Source organism: Osmia lignaria, unplaced genomic scaffold (genome assembly GCF_051020975.1).
Source record: "Osmia lignaria lignaria isolate PbOS001 unplaced genomic scaffold, iyOsmLign1 scaffold0005, whole genome shotgun sequence".
NCBI classification, from domain to species: Eukaryota; Metazoa; Arthropoda; class Insecta; order Hymenoptera; family Megachilidae; genus Osmia; species Osmia lignaria.
This window is the reverse complement of record NW_027478162.1, coordinates 19,691,934-19,702,982: the sequence shown is the minus strand read 5'-3', so window position 1 is coordinate 19,702,982 and position 11,049 is coordinate 19,691,934.

Here is an 11,049-nt window from a genome sequence, read left to right as displayed (position 1 = left end):
AGAACTACGCATCTGATCAAAAAATATCATAGAACATAAAAAGTAGGAAACTTAATTCTCTACAAAAAAGGTCTCTTAACATTTTGCCATAGCTCGCTTCGTTTCCGAGATATTTGCAGATTTATCTCAAGGGAAGGGGCCTGACGGACATATTTCGAGATATTTCTTCTTCTTGTTGTTCTTCTTCTGCACAGCTAAGCTGGAAGTGGCATTTGCGGCTCGCACTAGTGCAGAGTTATCTCAAAGAAAGGGGCCACGGTGTTTCTGTATCTCTATTATGTTGGTGCGGCTTCGGACTTTTAAATATCTTGATATATCTCGAGAACTACGCATCTGATCAAAAAATATCATAGAACATAAAAAGTAGGAAACTTAATTCTCTACAAAAAAGGTCTCTTAACATTTTGCCATAGCTCGCTTCGTTTCCGAGATATTTGCATATCTATCTCAAGGGAAGGGGCCTGACGGACATATTTCGAGATATTTCTTCTTCTTGTTGTTCTTCTTCTGCACAGCTAAGCTGGAAGTGGCATTTGCGGCTCGCACTAATGCAGAGTTATCTCAAAGAAAGGGGCCACGGTGTTTCTGTATCTCTATTATGTTGGTGCGGCTTCGGAACTTTTAAATATCTCGATATATCTCGAAAACTACGCTTCTGATCAAAAAATATCATAGAACATAAAAAGTAGGAAACTTAATTCTCTACAAAAAAGGTCTCTTAACATTTTGCCATAGCTCGCTTCGTTTCCGAGATATTTGCATATCTATCTCAAGGGAAGGGGCCTGACGGACATATTTCGAGATATTTCTTCTTCTTGTTGTTCTTCTTCTGCACAGCTAAGCTGGAAGTGGCATTTGCGGCTCGCACTAATGCAGAGTTATCTCAAAGAAAGGGGCCACGGTGTTTCTGTATCTCTATTATGTTGGTGCGGCTTCGGAACTTTTAAATATCTCGATATATCTCGAAAACTACGCTTCTGATCAAAAAATATCATAGAACATAAAAAGTAGGAAACTTAATTCTCTACAAAAAAGGTCTCTTAACATTTTGCCATAGCTCGCTTCGTTTCCGAGATATTTGCAGATTTATCTCAAGGGAAGGGGCCTAACGGACATATTTCGAGATATTTCTTCTTCTTGTTGTTCTTCTTCTGCACAGCTAAACTGGAAGTGGCATTTCCAGCTCGCAATAGTGCAGAGTTATCTCAAAGAAAGGGGCCACGGTGTTTCTGTATCTCTATTATGTTGGTGCGGCTTCGGAACTTTTAAATATCTTGATATATCTCGAGAACTACGCATCTGATCAAAAAATATCATAGAACATAAAAAGTAGGAAACTTAATTCTCTACAAAAAAGATCTCTTAACATTTTGCCATAGCTCGCTTCGTTTCCGAGATATTTGCATATTTATCTCAAGGGAAGGGGCCTGACGGACATATTTCGAGATATTTCTTCTTCTTGTTGTTCTTCTTCTGCACAGCTAAGCTGGAAGTGGCATTTGCGGCTCGCACTAGTGCAGAGTTATCTCAAAGAAAGGGGCGACGGTGTTTCTGTATCTCTATTATGTTGGTGCGGCTTCGGAACTTTTAAATATCTTGATATATCTCGAGAACTACGCATCTGATCAAAAAATATCATGGAACATAAAAAGTAGGAAACTTAATTCTCTACAAAAAAGGTCTCTTAACATTTTGCCATAGCTCGCTTCGTTTCCGAGATATTTGCATATTTATCTCAAGGGAAGGGGCCTGACGGACATATTTCGAGATATTTCTTCTTCTTGTTGTTCTTCTTCTGCACAGCTAAGCTGGAAGTGGCATTTGCGGCTCGCACTAGTGCAGAGTTATCTCAAAGAAAGGGTCCACGGTGTTTCTGTATCTCTATTATGTTGGTGCGGCTTCGGAACTTTTAAGTATCTCGATATATCTCGAAAACTACGCTTCTGATCAAAAAATATCATAGAACATAAATTGTAGGAAACATAATTCTCTACAAAAAAGGTCTCTTAACATTTTGCCATAGCTCGCTTCGTTTCCGAGATATTTGCAGATATATCTCAAGGGAAGGGGCCTGACGGACATATTTCGAGATATTTCTTCTTCTTGCTGTTCTTCCTCTGCACAGCTAAGCTGGAAGTGGCATTTGCAGCTCGCAATAGTGCAGAGTTATCTCAAAGAAAGGGGCCACGGTGTTTCTGTATCTCTATTATGTTGGTGCGGCTTCGGAACTTTTAAATATCTTGATATATCTCGAGAACTACGCATCTGATCAAAAAATATCATAGAACATAAAAGGTAGGAAACTTAATTCTCTACAAAAAAGGTCTCTTAACATTTTGCCATAGCTCGCTTCGTTTCCGAGATATTTGCATATTTATCTCAAGGGAAGGGGCCTGACGGACATATTTCGAGATATTTCTTCTTCTTGTTGTTCTTCTTCTGCACAGCTAAGCTGGAAGTGGCATTTGCGGCTCGTACTAGTGGAGAGTTATCTCAAAGAAAGGGGCCACGGTGTTTCTGTATCTCTATTATGTTGGTGCGGCTTCGGAACTTTTAAGTATCTCGATATATCTCGAAAACTACGCTTCTGATCAAAAAATATCATAGAACATAAATTGTAGGAAACATAATTCTCTACAAAAAAGGTCTCTTAACATTTTGCCATAGCTCGCTTCGTTTCCGAGATATTTGCAGATATATCTCAAGGGAAGGGGCCTGACGGACATATTTCGAGATATTTCTTCTTCTTGCTGTTCTTCCTCTGCACAGCTAAGCTGGAAGTGGCATTTGCAGCTCGCAATAGTGCAGAGTTATCTCAAAGAAAGGGGCCACGGTGTTTCTGTATCTCTATTATGTTGGTGCGGCTTCGGAACTTTTAAATATCTTGATATATCTCGAGAACTACGCATCTGATCAAAAAATATCATAGAACATAAAAAGTAGGAAACTTAATTCTCTACAAAAAAGGTCTCTTAACATTTTGCCATAGCTCGCTTCGTTTCCGAGATATTTGCAGATTTCTCTCAAGGGAAGGGGCCTGACGGACATATTTCGAGATATTTCTTCTTCTTGTTGTTCTTCTTCTGCACAGCTAAGCTGGAAGTGGCATTTGCGGCTCGCACTAGTGCAGAGTTATCTCAAAGAAAGGGGCCACGGTGTTTCTGTATCTCTATTATGTTGGTGCGGCTTCGGACTTTTAAATATCTTGATATATCTCGAGAACTACGCATCTGATCAAAAAATATCATAGAACATAAAAAGTAGGAAACTTAATTCTCTACAAAAAAGGTCTCTTAACATTTTGCCATAGCTCGCTTCGTTTCCGAGATATTTGCATATCTATCTCAAGGGAAGGGGCCTGACGGACATATTTCGAGATATTTCTTCTTCTTGTTGTTCTTCTTCTGCACAGCTAAGCTGGAAGTGGCATTTGCGGCTCGCACTAATGCAGAGTTATCTCAAAGAAAGGGGCCACGGTGTTTCTGTATCTCTATTATGTTGGTGCGGCTTCGGAACTTTTAAATATCTCGATATATCTCGAAAACTACGCTTCTGATCAAAAAATATCATAGAATATAAAAAGTAGGAAACTTAATTCTCTACAAAAAAGGTCTCTTAACATTTTGCCATAGCTCGCTTCGTTTCCGAGATATTTGCATATCTATCTCAAGGGAAGGGGCCTGACGGACATATTTCGAGATATTTCTTCTTCTTGTTGTTCTTCTTCTGCACAGCTAAGCTGGAAGTGGCATTTGCGGCTCGCACTAATGCAGAGTTATCTCAAAGAAAGGGGCCACGGTGTTTCTGTATCTCTATTATGTTGGTGCGGCTTCGGAACTTTTAAATATCTCGATATATCTCGAAAACTACGCTTCTGATCAAAAAATATCATAGAACATCAAAAGTAGGAAACTTAATTCTCTACAAAAAAGGTCTCTTAACATTTTGCCATAGCTCGCTTCGTTTCCGAGATATTTGCAGATTTATCTCAAGGGAAGGGGCCTAACGGACATATTTCGAGATATTTCTTCTTCTTGTTGTTCTTCTTCTGCACAGCTAAACTGGAAGTGGCATTTCCAGCTCGCAATAGTGCAGAGTTATCTCAAAGAAAGGGGCCACGGTGTTTCTGTATCTCTATTATGTTGGTGCGGCTTCGGAACTTTTAAATATCTTGATATATCTCGAGAACTACGCATCTGATCAAAAAATATCATAGAACATAAAAAGTAGGAAACTTAATTCTCTACAAAAAAGATCTCTTAACATTTTGCCATAGCTCGCTTCGTTTCCGAGATATTTGCATATTTATCTCAAGGGAAGGGGCCTGACGGACATATTTCGAGATATTTCTTCTTCTTGTTGTTCTTCTTCTGCACAGCTAAGCTGGAAGTGGCATTTGCGGCTCGCACTAGTGCAGAGTTATCTCAAAGAAAGGGGCCACGGTGTTTCTGTATCTCTATTATGTTGGTGCGGCTTCGGAACTTTTAAGTATCTCGATATATCTCGAAAACTACGCTTCTGATCAAAAAATATCATAGAATATAAAAAGTAGGAAACTTAATTCTCTACAAAAAAGGTCTCTTAACATTTTGCCATAGCTCGCTTCGTTTCCGAGATATTTGCAGATTTATCTCAAGGGAAGGGGCCTAACGGACATATTTCGAGATATTTCTTCTTCTTGTTGTTCTTCTTCTGCACAGCTAAACTGGAAGTGGCATTTCCAGCTCGCAATAGTGCAGAGTTATCTCAAAGAAAGGGGCCACGGTGTTTCTGTATCTCTATTATGTTGGTGCGGCTTCGGAACTTTTAAATATCTTGATATATCTCGAGAACTACGCATCTGATCAAAAAATATCATAGAACATAAAACGTAGGAAACTTAATTCTCTACAAAAAAGGTCTCTTAACATTTTGCCATAGCTCGCTTCGTTTCCGAGATATTTGCAGATTTATCTCAAGGGAAGGGGCCTGACGGACATATTTCGAGATATTTCTTCTTCTTGTTGTTCTTCTTCTGCACAGCTAAGCTGGAAGTGGCATTTGCGGCTCGCACTAGTGCAGAGTTATCTCAAAGAAAGGGGCGACGGTGTTTCTGTATCTCTATTATGTTGGTGCGGCTTCGGAACTTTTAAATATCTTGATATATCTCGAGAACTACGCATCTGATCAAAAAATATCATGGAACATAAAAAGTAGGAAACTTAATTCTCTACAAAAAAGGTCTCTTAACATTTTGCCATAGCTCGCTTCGTTTCCGAGATATTTGCATATTTATCTCAAGGGAAGGGGCCTGACGGACATATTTCGAGATATTTCTTCTTCTTGTTGTTCTTCTTCTGCACAGCTAAGCTGGAAGTGGCATTTGCGGCTCGCACTAGTGCAGAGTTATCTCAAAGAAAGGGGCCACGGTGTTTCTGTATCTCTATTATGTTGGTGCGGCTTCGGAACTTTTAAGTATCTCGATATATCTCGAAAACTACGCTTCTGATCAAAAAATATCATAGAACATAAATTGTAGGAAACATAATTCTCTACAAAAAAGGTCTCTTAACATTTTGCCATAGCTCGCTTCGTTTCCGAGATATTTGCAGATATATCTCAAGGGAAGGGGCCTGACGGACATATTTCGAGATATTTCTTCTTCTTGCTGTTCTTCCTCTGCACAGCTAAGCTGGAAGTGGCATTTGCAGCTCGCAATAGTGCAGAGTTATCTCAAAGAAAGGGGCCACGGTGTTTCTGTATCTCTATTATGTTGGTGCGGCTTCGGAACTTTTAAATATCTTGATATATCTCGAGAACTACGCATCTGATCAAAAAATATCATAGAACATAAAAAGTAGGAAACTTAATTCTCTACAAAAAAGGTCTCTTAACATTTTGCCATAGCTCGCTTCGTTTCCGAGATATTTGCAGATTTATCTCAAGGGAAGGGGCCTGACGGACATATTTCGAGATATTTCTTCTTCTTGTTGTTCTTCTTCTGCACAGCTAAGCTGGAAGTGGCATTTGCGGCTCGCACTAGTGCAGAGTTATCTCAAAGAAAGGGGCCACGGTGTTTCTGTATCTCTATTATGTTGGTGCGGCTTCGGACTTTTAAATATCTTGATATATCTCGAGAACTACGCATCTGATCAAAAAATATCATAGAACATAAAAAGTAGGAAACTTAATTCTCTACAAAAAAGGTCTCTTAACATTTTGCCATAGCTCGCTTCGTTTCCGAGATATTTGCATATCTATCTCAAGGGAAGGGGCCTGACGGACATATTTCGAGATATTTCTTCTTCTTGTTGTTCTTCTTCTGCACAGCTAAGCTGGAAGTGGCATTTGCGGCTCGCACTAATGCAGAGTTATCTCAAAGAAAGGGGCCACGGTGTTTCTGTATCTCTATTATGTTGGTGCGGCTTCGGAACTTTTAAATATCTCGATATATCTCGAAAACTACGCTTCTGATCAAAAAATATCATAGAACATAAAAAGTAGGAAACTTAATTCTCTACAAAAAAGGTCTCTTAACATTTTGCCATAGCTCGCTTCGTTTCCGAGATATTTGCATATCTATCTCAAGGGAAGGGGCCTGACGGACATATTTCGAGATATTTCTTCTTCTTGTTGTTCTTCTTCTGCACAGCTAAGCTGGAAGTGGCATTTGCGGCTCGCACTAATGCAGAGTTATCTCAAAGAAAGGGGCCACGGTGTTTCTGTATCTCTATTATGTTGGTGCGGCTTCGGAACTTTTAAATATCTCGATATATCTCGAAAACTACGCTTCTGATCAAAAAATATCATAGAACATAAAAAGTAGGAAACTTAATTCTCTACAAAAAAGGTCTCTTAACATTTTGCCATAGCTCGCTTCGTTTCCGAGATATTTGCAGATTTATCTCAAGGGAAGGGGCCTAACGGACATATTTCGAGATATTTCTTCTTCTTGTTGTTCTTCTTCTGCACAGCTAAACTGGAAGTGGCATTTCCAGCTCGCAATAGTGCAGAGTTATCTCAAAGAAAGGGGCCACGGTGTTTCTGTATCTCTATTATGTTGGTGCGGCTTCGGAACTTTTAAATATCTTGATATATCTCGAGAACTACGCATCTGATCAAAAAATATCATAGAACATAAAAAGTAGGAAACTTAATTCTCTACAAAAAAGATCTCTTAACATTTTGCCATAGCTCGCTTCGTTTCCGAGATATTTGCATATTTATCTCAAGGGAAGGGGCCTGACGGACATATTTCGAGATATTTCTTCTTCTTGTTGTTCTTCTTCTGCACAGCTAAGCTGGAAGTGGCATTTGCGGCTCGCACTAGTGCAGAGTTATCTCAAAGAAAGGGGCGACGGTGTTTCTGTATCTCTATTATGTTGGTGCGGCTTCGGAACTTTTAAATATCTTGATATATCTCGAGAACTACGCATCTGATCAAAAAATATCATGGAACATAAAAAGTAGGAAACTTAATTCTCTACAAAAAAGGTCTCTTAACATTTTGCCATAGCTCGCTTCGTTTCCGAGATATTTGCATATTTATCTCAAGGGAAGGGGCCTGACGGACATATTTCGAGATATTTCTTCTTCTTGTTGTTCTTCTTCTGCACAGCTAAGCTGGAAGTGGCATTTGCGGCTCGCACTAGTGCAGAGTTATCTCAAAGAAAGGGGCCACGGTGTTTCTGTATCTCTATTATGTTGGTGCGGCTTCGGAACTTTTAAGTATCTCGATATATCTCGAAAACTACGCTTCTGATCAAAAAATATCATAGAACATAAATTGTAGGAAACATAATTCTCTACAAAAAAGGTCTCTTAACATTTTGCCATAGCTCGCTTCGTTTCCGAGATATTTGCAGATATATCTCAAGGGAAGGGGCCTGACGGACATATTTCGAGATATTTCTTCTTCTTGCTGTTCTTCCTCTGCACAGCTAAGCTGGAAGTGGCATTTGCAGCTCGCAATAGTGCAGAGTTATCTCAAAGAAAGGGGCCACGGTGTTTCTGTATCTCTATTATGTTGGTGCGGCTTCGGAACTTTTAAATATCTTGATATATCTCGAGAACTACGCATCTGATCAAAAAATATCATAGAACATAAAAGGTAGGAAACTTAATTCTCTACAAAAAAGGTCTCTTAACATTTTGCCATAGCTCGCTTCGTTTCCGAGATATTTGCATATTTATCTCAAGGGAAGGGGCCTGACGGACATATTTCGAGATATTTCTTCTTCTTGTTGTTCTTCTTCTGCACAGCTAAGCTGGAAGTGGCATTTGCGGCTCGTACTAGTGGAGAGTTATCTCAAAGAAAGGGGCCACGGTGTTTCTGTATCTCTATTATGTTGGTGCGGCTTCGGAACTTTCAAATATCTCGATATATCTCGAAAACTACGCTTCTGATCAAAAAATATCATAGAACATAAAAAGTAGGAAACTTAATTCTCTACAAAAAAGGTCTCTTAACATTTTGCCATAGCTCGCTTCGTTTCCGAGATATTTGCAGATTTATCTCAAGGGAAGGGGCCTAACGGACAGATTTCGAGATATTTCTTCTTCTTGTTGTTCTTCTTCTGCACAGCTAAGCTGGAAGTGGCATTTGCGGCTCGCACTAGTGCAGAGTTATCTCAAAGAAAGGGGCCACGGTGTTTCTGTATCTCTATTATGTTGGTGCGGCTTCGGAACTTTTAAATATCTTGATATATCTCGAGAACTACGCATCTGATCAAAAAATATCATAGAACATAAAAAGTAGGAAACTTAATTCTCTACAAAAAAGGTCTCTTAACATTTTGCCATAGCTCGCTTCGTTTCCGAGATATTTGCATATTTATCTCAAGGGAAGGGGCCTGACGGACATATTTCGAGATATTTCTTCTTCTTGTTGTTCTTCTTCTGCACAGCTAAGCTGGAAGTGGCATTTGCGGCTCGCACTAGTGCAGAGTTATCTCAAAGAAAGGGGCCACGGTGTTTCTGTATCTCTATTATGTTGGTGCGGCTTCGGAACTTTTAAATATCTTGATATATCTCGAGAACTACGCCTCTGATCGAAAAATATCATAGAACATAAAAAGTAGGAAACTTAATTCTCTACAAAAAAGGTCTCTTAACATTTTGCCATAGCTCGCTTCGTTTCCGAGATATTTGCATATTTATCTCAAGGGAAGGGGCCTGACGGACATATTTCGAGATATTTCTTCTTCTTGTTGTTCTTCTTCTGCACAGCTAAGCTGGAAGTGGCATTTGCGGCTCGCACTAGTGCAGAGTTATCTCAAAGAAAGGGGCCACGGTGTTTCTGTATCTCTATTATGTTGGTGCGGCTTCGGAACTTTTAAGTATCTCGATATATCTCGAAAACTACGCTTCTGATCAAAAAATATCATAGAACATAAATTGTAGGAAACATAATTCTCTACAAAAAAGGTCTCTTAACATTTTGCCATAGCTCGCTTCGTTTCCGAGATATTTGCAGATATATCTCAAGGGAAGGGGCCTGACGGACATATTTCGAGATATTTCTTCTTCTTGCTGTTCTTCCTCTGCACAGCTAAGCTGGAAGTGGCATTTGCAGCTCGCAATAGTGCAGAGTTATCTCAAAGAAAGGGGCCACGGTGTTTCTGTATCTCTATTATGTTGGTGCGGCTTCGGAACTTTTAAATATCTTGATATATCTCGAGAACTACGCATCTGATCAAAAAATATCATAGAACATAAAACGTAGGAAACTTAATTCTCTACAAAAAAGGTCTCTTAACATTTTGCCATAGCTCGCTTCGTTTCCGAGATATTTGCATATTTATCTCAAGGGAAGGGGCCTGACGGACATATTTCGAGATATTTCTTCTTCTTGTTGTTCTTCTTCTGCACAGCTAAGCTGGAAGTGGCATTTGCGGCTCGTACTAGTGGAGAGTTATCTCAAAGAAAGGGGCCACGGTGTTTCTGTATCTCTATTATGTTGGTGCGGCTTCGGAACTTTTAAATATCTCGATATATCTCGAAAACTACGCTTCTGATCAAAAAATATCATAGAACATAAAAAGTAGGAAACATAATTCTCTACAAAAAAGGTCTCTTAACATTTTGCCATAGCTCGCTTCGTTTCCGAGATATTTGCAGATTTATCTCAAGGGAAGGGGCCTAACGGACATATTTCGAGATATTTCTTCTTCTTGTTGTTCTTCTTCTGCACAGCTAAGCTGGAAGTGGCATTTGCGGCTCGCACTAGTGCAGAGTTATCTCAAAGAAAGGGGCCACGGTGTTTCTGTATCTCTATTATGTTGGTGCGGCTTCGGAACTTTTAAATATCTTGATATATCTCGAGAACTACGCATCTGATCAAAAAATATCATAGAACATAAAAAGTAGGAAACTTAATTCTCTACAAAAAAGGTCTCTTAACATTTTGCCATAGCTCGCTTCGTTTCCGAGATATTTGCATATTTATCTCAAGGGAAGGGGCCTGACGGACATATTTCGAGATATTTCTTCTTCTTGTTGTTCTTCTTCTGCACAGCTAAGCTGGAAGTGGCATTTGCGGCTCGCACTAGTGCAGAGTTATCTCAAAGAAAGGGGCCACGGTGTTTCTGTATCTCTATTATGTTGGTGCGGCTTCGGAACTTTTAAATATCTTGATATATCTCGAGAACTACGCCTCTGATCGAAAAATATCATAGAACATAAAAAGTAGGAAACTTAATTCTCTACAAAAAAGGTCTCTTAACATTTTGCCATAGCTCGCTTCGTTTCCGAGATATTTGCATATTTATCTCAAGGGAAGGGGCCTGACGGACATATTTCGAGATATTTCTTCTTCTTGTTGTTCTTCTTCTGCACAGCTAAGCTGGAAGTGGCATTTGCGGCTCGCACTAGTGCAGAGTTATCTCAAAGAAAGGGGCCACGGTGTTTCTGTATCTCTATTATGTTGGTGCGGCTTCGGAACTTTTAAATATCTCGATATATCTCGAAAACTACGCTTCTGATCAAAAAATATCATAGAACATAAATTGTAGGAAACATAATTCTCTACAAAAAAGGTCTCTTAACATTTTGCCATAGCTCGCTTCGTTT